The 8,515-nt window shown below is 32.9% G+C and overlaps 1 pseudogene; it reads right to left on the bottom strand.

Annotated features, from left to right (window-relative positions):
* Positions 1 to 1,381: 1,381 nt before the first annotated feature.
* Positions 1,382 to 3,220, bottom strand: LOC133195325 (toll-like receptor 4; annotated as a pseudogene).
* Positions 3,221 to 8,515: the final 5,295 nt, after the last annotated feature.

Here is an 8,515-nt window from a genome sequence, read left to right on the forward strand (position 1 = left end):
AAGCACGTTTTAATCTCCCTGAAATATTTTTACAAAGGTGAACTTTTTGAGGCTTTCCAAGATTGGACAGCTAGACGTAGGCTAACCATCGCCAAAAGATCTCCATGTGTGCAAATGACTTTAAGGACCATTTCCTTACTCCAAACACTACTCTGTACGCCACATGGGTGTCCTATATGTATATGAACATAATTAAAAATACCGTTCCTATTTTTAAAAAGTTATATAAGTACTAAAGTCAACACCCCGAGGCCATTAGGCCGAGGGGATGAATGTGTAGAGTTACATTATGGAGAGTGTGAAGCGTTACGTTATGGAGAGAGCTATAAAATCTCTGGCCAAGATGTTGCCTTATTAAAATGAGATATTTTACATCCACTCGTTATTTCTCATTTACTAGTACTTCTTATGATTTTTTTTATATTAATAGCTGCAATAAAAGTAAATAACTTTTAAGCTAGTTAGAAGTTTTTAAAAGCCATCTACAATTCGAAATACATGCATAGAAGTGTTCATCACCAATGAAAAACGGTGAAGTTTTTCTATGCAAAAACAACGTGTCGCTTTGTTTTCAATGTTCTGTTGTGACACCTTACTGATATGACCTCTAGGTCTACTGGTTTGTACTTATACTTAATCTAAAGCCTGGGCTTGAAACTTTGACAAAACACCTTAAAAAGAACAATGAAAAGTGATTTTAGTATAGTTTAAGTTTTGTTGAATTCAGATTAAACCTGTAGAAACAGCGTTTGGGGGCGGGGAAATCACAAAAAATGTATTTTAGTAACTTTGGAAACACCGTTTATTAAATTAAAAAAAAAAAAACCAGAACTGTCGATGGATTTGAATGTAAATGTATAAAAGAGATTTCAAATGCCTACTGCAGCTTTGTAACCAGATTGATTCAGTATTTTATGGTTGCTTTAAAAAGTCAACTTACATGTATAGAGTCATTTGTAGTACAGTAAATATGCACAATAAAGTAACGTTTGCAACGGAAATTAAAACACACAACACACAATAAGCATAATAATGCTTTCATTAGAATTTTTAACACTGTTTTATTTAGTCTCTCCATATAAATTATTTAAAACAAATACTGCTATCTACACTCTTGCGAAGTAATATAATGTATATTTGTGAATTGTTTTATTCAAAACACGTAAGAAACCTTTTTATATAGGAAAAGAAACATTTCAAATACTAGTAAATAAGCGAAGAAAAACACTATAATTTGATATTAACAAAATTATAGTCATGAAACATTTTACAAAAAGCCATTAAATTTCTGACCTCTCGCTTTGGCTGTGTAGTGTTTTACGTATGAAAATATAGTTTTTGAAATTGTCCACATTATTTTATAGTCGCTATCATGGTTGATTTAAACTGATCTTAAGGCACAATCAAGTTCATTCCAAAACTGCTCCATGAGCTCACTAGTTTCTGGCCATCTTATACTTACAATGGACCACCATATATATTTCAAGTCTTTTGGCATTCTTTTTATGGGAATATCATCTTTGATTATCACTATGATAGATTGTCTTCGATTGTTATGAAATGAATGCGTCACCGCCATCTGTACAGCATATGAATTCCAACCACTGGCAAGAAAGTTTTCAGTGACAATCAACACAACTTTCCTACTTTTGTCTATAAACCGTAACAATTCGTCAGCCTTAGATATTCCAGGAATGAAGTCTTTATCTGGAAAACTTATTTGAAATCCTCACTTTGTTAGTGTTTGATATAATATAGTGCTAACAATTCTGTAGTCAATCTCAGCGTAGGATATAAAAGCATCGAACTGGAAGTCCACACTTTCGACGGTATATAAACCTTTCCACCTGCTACGTAAACTCAAAATAATATAGTCCACATGAACACGGTATTTTTTCACAAGGAAAACGACAGTGATTGCAGCAGTTAAAATTACGAACATAGATAAAGAAAGTGCTAACCATGTGTTTGACTGACAGTTTTTTCTCGAACTCTGCAAATGCTTTTTCTTGTAGAAGTTCTAACACTGTTAATTTTTTTTTCAGTACAGAAAGTTTTATTTAGATCCACAAACAAGTGCTGAATTTCCCTCATCCATCTGAGTGATTGAACGTGTAGACAATCACAGTTTATAAGATTTCCATGAACAAAAATCTGTGCTCGTTTTAATCTCTTAAGTATGACAAAATCAGATTCTGCGATAGATGTTATTTTGTTTAGACGGAAGTAGAGCTGTTTTAAATTCTGTACATAAGTCAATGTATTTGGAAAGGTTGCAAACATGTTGTAATCTAAATTCAGAGACAATAAGGATGTTTGGTATTTTAATAATGTAGGTGGAAAGTGGTGTAAATTACAACCTTGCAGGTCTATTTCTTCGAGCCTTCTAAGATTATAGAATATTTTGTCCAGTCCATCAAAATTTAAATTTATATTTCCTGCAATTATTCTCTTTAGCTTTGTTGCTTTTTCAAACAGGTGTTCGTATAGCGTTGGACATCTGTTATGAGAAATATCAAGAACTTCTAAATTCGGTGTGTCAAGCTCAAAAATGTATCTTAAAGGAAAATTTGTATTAGATAAAACAAATTCTTGCAAACTTTTACCGGATATATTTAAGCGTGACAAAGACGGGTCTTGCAATTGAACATTATGAAAATAAATGTTGGCTAATCTTAAAACCTGTAATTTCTTCGAAATAGGAAAAGTTATCGTCCGATTTCTTTTCCATCTGTAGTGCATTCGAGGTAATTTGTTTGAAATGTCCAATACCCTCCCTCATATTGATATTTCTAGAAAAATCAAGAAATTTAAGTTTTGGTAAATTTTGCAGAAGGTCTAAGCCTATGGCCGGGTCTATAACTTCTACTCTATTCCAGGCAATATTGAATATTTCAATACAGTTTCCCAAATTAGTTCCTTGAGGATTTGCAAGAATGCCTGAAATTCGGTCATTGATGAAACTTACATTTTTGACACAGATGCTGAAAAGATATCTGGTATTTCTTTCATTCAAATAGAAATTTTTTACGAAATGTGAGTGAAGAAAATGATTAAAGGCAACAATGTATTCCATTGTTCGATTTTCTAAGCATTTTATACTTTTCAGAACTGCGTTCATGTCACAGCCTCCAAGGTGAATTGTTACACCCTGTAGGTAAGGAAAAGAACAGAAAATTTCTTCACTAATGTCGCAATCCACATGGCTTCTGAAATCCATTGTCAGGTATTGAATGGGGGATGAAGATAACCCACTAAAGCTATTGTTGTATACATGGGAAGGTGATGTTGAGAATAAAGTAAATTCCTTTAATTTTTTTAAACGTTTGAAAGATTTTTTGAATCTAATTGAGCCGAACACATCAATATACAACACCTCTAAAAAGAAAAGACTTGATATTTCAACATCAGGATAGCTTGTTAATGAATTACTATAAACTTTTAGAATTCTCAATTTTTTAAGGTTAGAGAATGCATCAACTTTGAAAGACAATTGTGAGAGATTACACGATGAAATATCGAGAAAACACAAATTTTGCAGTTGCTTAAAGGAATCTCTTTGTATGGATTTCAGCTTGTTATTATTAAAATACAAGGCTGTTAACATGCTTGGAATGAAATGGATGCCTGTGAATATTTTGGGAGATATCAAACTAAAATTATTGTGAGAGAAGTCAATCATAAGCGTTTTGTTTTTTAGTTGGTCTGGGAATTCATAGGGTATTTTTCCTAAGTTAAGCCGACTACAGTCCCACAACCAGCTTGGTTGCCACACTTATCTTTGTACGATATAACTCTGCACTGCCTCTTCTCTGTACATTCTACAAATAGAAGTAAATAATGCTTAAAAGTATAAATTCCACCCATCGCAATTTTTTTTCACGTTTTCAATAATACCCCCTCTTTATGTGTTTTTATTTTAAATGGTTATGAAATGAGCATTTTTACTGGGGGTTTTTTGTCCGTAAACATATGTTCCCCCCCACCCACCCCCCTCCCCCCATGAAACATAAAAAGCGTTCGTATGAATTTGTGAAATAACGATCAAAATTACACGTAAAAAGGAAATTTTGTTTCACAGGGTGGGGGAGGGGGAGATGATCCAAAATATTTTCCGTTTTTTGTTGATTTTTATAGTGAAAAATACATTTTTACAAGGATTATAGAGTTATTTCTCTTTGTTTTCTCAAATAAGTAATGGTTTATGAAAATCCATATAAATATCTATATCAATATAAAAAAATTCAAAGGTGTTAACTTTTGAAAATTGACTTGGAGGTAAGCGGGAGAACAATGCTAATGTTCGTAGTCCTTTCTACATGTTGTTTGTCTAATCTTTCATCACAATTCTGTGAATTCCAAATTGACATCAGCTTTTAAATTTCCGAAAAACAAACAAAGGAACAAAAAACAAAAACAAAAAGTAAAAAAAAAAACCGAAGGGAAAAAACACGCACTTTCATCCACTTTTTTTTAATTTACGGAACCTCCATTGTATATCATATGCCAGTTTTACTTAAGGTATTGAATTTATTGTTTACTAATATAAGAATAAAATTGAATCTAATGTCGAAAACTAATTTTAAAAAAATCTTTGTATTTTATAACTCTTATTTGTTTGGTTATATTAATTTAATCAAGAGGGAAATAATAAATAAAGATTAGTAAATTTAATGACTATTCACTAGTGTCTTTTAAAATGAACAGGTCTGAAAAGACAATCTTCAAATATAGCGTTTTACAAGTAAGAAAATTTGTAACGGTAACTAGAAAAAAAATTACGTAGATTCCATTCTGCACCATGCATTACTTAAAAGTTGTAAAACATCTTAAAAATAACATTACTTATGACATTATTTATATTTACGATCATCATAGAAGTATCTAGAAAGTTTAAAGATTATTATCTCAATCCACAATGATTTAGAAAGAGAATTAACATCATATGTAAATATTCTGTCTTTAATTGTTAAGATGTTATTTTTAATACCTACCTTGGTAAAAGCAACGGAAAACTTTCTTAAACAAGGGTTTGTTTGACAAACAAGTTGCTTGACATTGTAGTAAAAACTAATGAGAGAACCGTTACTTTGGATTTAATACATGAACCATTCCTAAAAATTATTGTAATCAATAAGAATAGATTTTGTTTTCCTCTGCGTACAAGGCTTAAAATGAGTTTTGTTTTGTTAAGCGAATCATATATTAAGCAAGATATAAACAATTTATTTACACATACAATTATGTGAGCAATGTTTTATGACAACCGATATTGCTCTTAAAGACCCATTTTTTTTTACCGTACGGTTACCTGAGGAGGAAGTGGTCTTAGTAAAACCTGTGTTATTTACCTGGACAGCCCTTATACTCAAGATGTTAAAATTCCATATACACGTTGCATTACATAAGAAGTCTGTCTTTGGTAATTCGGGTCAACATTATGAGTTTCGTGCCTAATTTTGAGTGAAACTACATAAAATAATTTATTAACTTTAATATAAAATCTATTTGTATTAATTGAACGGTTTCATCGATATCTTTGAAGAAAAAAAAATATAAGGAACTCGTAAGAGCGAAAGAGCAGGAAATTGATATGTGTTCAATATTTTGATATTTTATTTCTTTTCAGTCAAAATACTGTAAACCAAAATAATAATAATAACTAGATGAGATCTCGTTGCGAGCAACGAGTAGGTCTTCCGTTAGATTTGGGAAATTTTGATTAATACAAGAAAGTAAAACAACTTCAAATGAAAAAAAAAATATTCATATCAATTCTTCAAAATATGCTTAGCAACACATGAAAGAGTAAAATCCATCAATTTCAAACAACTTGGTCTTTTATATTCACTTCCGGTATGACCGGAAGTACTCAAAATGACTTTTAACTCCTAACTGAGTGTGGAGGAGTCATCCCTCAAAGTTTCGAAGAAAAATGAGCATTTTCTCGTCTACTTCCGGTTTGGAAGAAATAACTTCCGGTGGAAATAATATGACTTGAAACAGTCTATTTGCTTCTATTATCTCTATTGTAAACATTTAAAAAAGAAAAAAAAGAAAAATTTGCATTTTTTTAAACTACTTCCGGTGGACAACGGACGTCACGGCAACATACACTAATCAAGAAATTCAAATCTACTTGTCACAATCTACCATCCCTGAAAGTTTCAAGACTCAATCTCAAAGCGTTTTTGAGAACACTTTCGGACAAAATGCAACTTTAAAAAAAGAAAATTGACCGTATCTCGCGACCGGAAGTGACGACGGCAAAGTAAAAAAAGAAACGCTCTAAGTTCAGATAATTTGCCATCATTGCTGAAAGTTTCATGAAAATCTATCGAGGCGTTCTCGAGAAATCGCCTGCACAAAATCGGTAAGAAAAAAAAAAATAATAATAGTGGAAAAGAAACAACAGAATCAGTAGAAGGTCTTCCGTTGGAAACGGAAGACCTTAATAATAATAATAATAATATTTTTTTTTTTTTCAAAAAGAAATGAGAACTGCCCTAATACATATGTGCACAAGCATGACATAAACAGACTGTAACTCAAATAAATTACGAAAAACTATTTATTCTGCTTTGATTACCCACTGAATTGTAATTTATGGCAGAATTCGTTATATTGCCACCCTCTCTTTAATGCCAAAGTCTGTCTTGGACAAAAGTTTGCAATATACCGAGGTATCACTCTAATTTTAATGTTAAATAAATGTATATTTGGGGGGGGGGGGGGAGTATTTTACATAAATATGATTTTTAATGTTATTACTTAATAAATATAAATGTAATCTATATAAATCGAAATACATTTACCAGCAATAACTCCTAATCTCAAACAAATGTTATTAATAAAAAAGGCTTCATATTTCCGTTAAAATTTAACAGCCGGGTTAGCCTAGTGGATAAAGCGTTCGCCCTCTCAGGACTTCCTGTTTGCTGTCAACCGAGAGTTCACGGATAGATTTCATGGGGCTGATAGTTAGTTGGTTTTTGTTTAAATGTATTTTTTTGTTTGTTGTTTAACGTCCCTTTCGAGAATTACTCTCTCATGTGGAGACGCCAACACCTGCCGGTGGGGAGCTGCAAAATTTGACCTACGCTCGGTACTCGGGGCCATTGAGCAGTGAGGGATCTTTATCGTGCCAGCACCTCCTGCGACACGGGACATCGGTTTATACGGTCTCATCCCAAGGACCAGTCTCTTACAGTGGGATTCGAACCCGCGACGTAAGGATCAACTCCTTACTCCGCGACTCTAGAGCAGACGCTCTACCAGTGCGCCACGCGGGCGACTGTTTAAATGTAAGTAGTTAAGCTTCTAAATAGGAGCCCAGTTGTTTTATTGCATATAATTTATCGCACATAAGAGACTTTGTCAGCTGTTTCTATTCGAAATTTGTGTGTTTTCGATGTAAAAAAAAAACGATCGACAATCATCGCCTGACTCCGCTACTCCTCATACAAACCTCGGATGTGATTGATGGAAGAACAAGCATCAAATCGATGCATTTCTCCGCTAAAACTGCCTTTTAACTCATTTCATATTTCGCTCTGCATAAAGTTCACCAAAGAAAGGTTTTCTACCTTGTCTAATTCTTTGTATATAAGTGTTGATAATAACTTTCTGTTAATAATCTTTAAAAGCAGAAACATAGTGTTTGGCGTGTCATAAAGTATCTCAGATTTTGAAGGAATAATATTCGGAGGAATTTCGGATTGGATCACATAATTGTATTAGCAAAATGGGAGAATACCGTTCACGTCCAAGGTTAGTGTGGGGGGCACAAGCCACCCCATGGCCAGGAACCCCGAGTGGTAAAAAACAAGGGCACTACGGTAGAACTTGTGCAGTGAAATGGTGTCATATGTGTCTTGAATGGGGAGATGAGTGTTCGTGCAGGTCTAGTGAACAGACGGAGGGGATAGGCCGTCAGAAGTTGTAAATAAGAAGGACGAGGAGGCACAAGAGAGGGGATCAGAAATAGAAATAAAAGAAACACAAGGAAAGGAGAGTGTTTCGAGAAACAAATAAAGAAGAAATTCGAATTCGAAGCAAGTTCTATAGTGAAGGAAGATTTGGAAAAATTAACTCTCCGATACTGCGGGTGTTGTATTATGTTAGTTACTTCATGGGACTGTAATGGCTTATGTGATCACGATTAAATTAAATATATATATAGTTTGTTTGTAGAAAAGAGATATGACATTAGTAGTCTACAAGAATCACACTGAAAGAATGAATTTATTGAAAGGTATAAACACTTATGGAATTATGAAATGGTTTATAACAATTACGATAGATCTGCAAGAGGTGTAGCATTTTTTCTGAGGAATATTTTGAAGAAAATTGTTGAATTTGTAAAAGGTTTGGACGGAGAATTTTTGCATATTAGGTATACTGAAAACGCGGAAATATTTGATATAATCAATTTATATGCACCAAACAAGGTAGCTGATAGATAAAAACTTTTAATGATATTTCTGAATTAATATCAAGGTCAAAAAAATCCTAA

Source organism: Saccostrea echinata, unplaced genomic scaffold (assembly GCF_033153115.1).
Source record: "Saccostrea echinata isolate AGI-Se365-2 ecotype Australia unplaced genomic scaffold, CSIRO_AGI_Sech_v1 ptg000029l, whole genome shotgun sequence".
NCBI classification, from domain to species: Eukaryota; Metazoa; Mollusca; class Bivalvia; order Ostreida; family Ostreidae; genus Saccostrea; species Saccostrea echinata.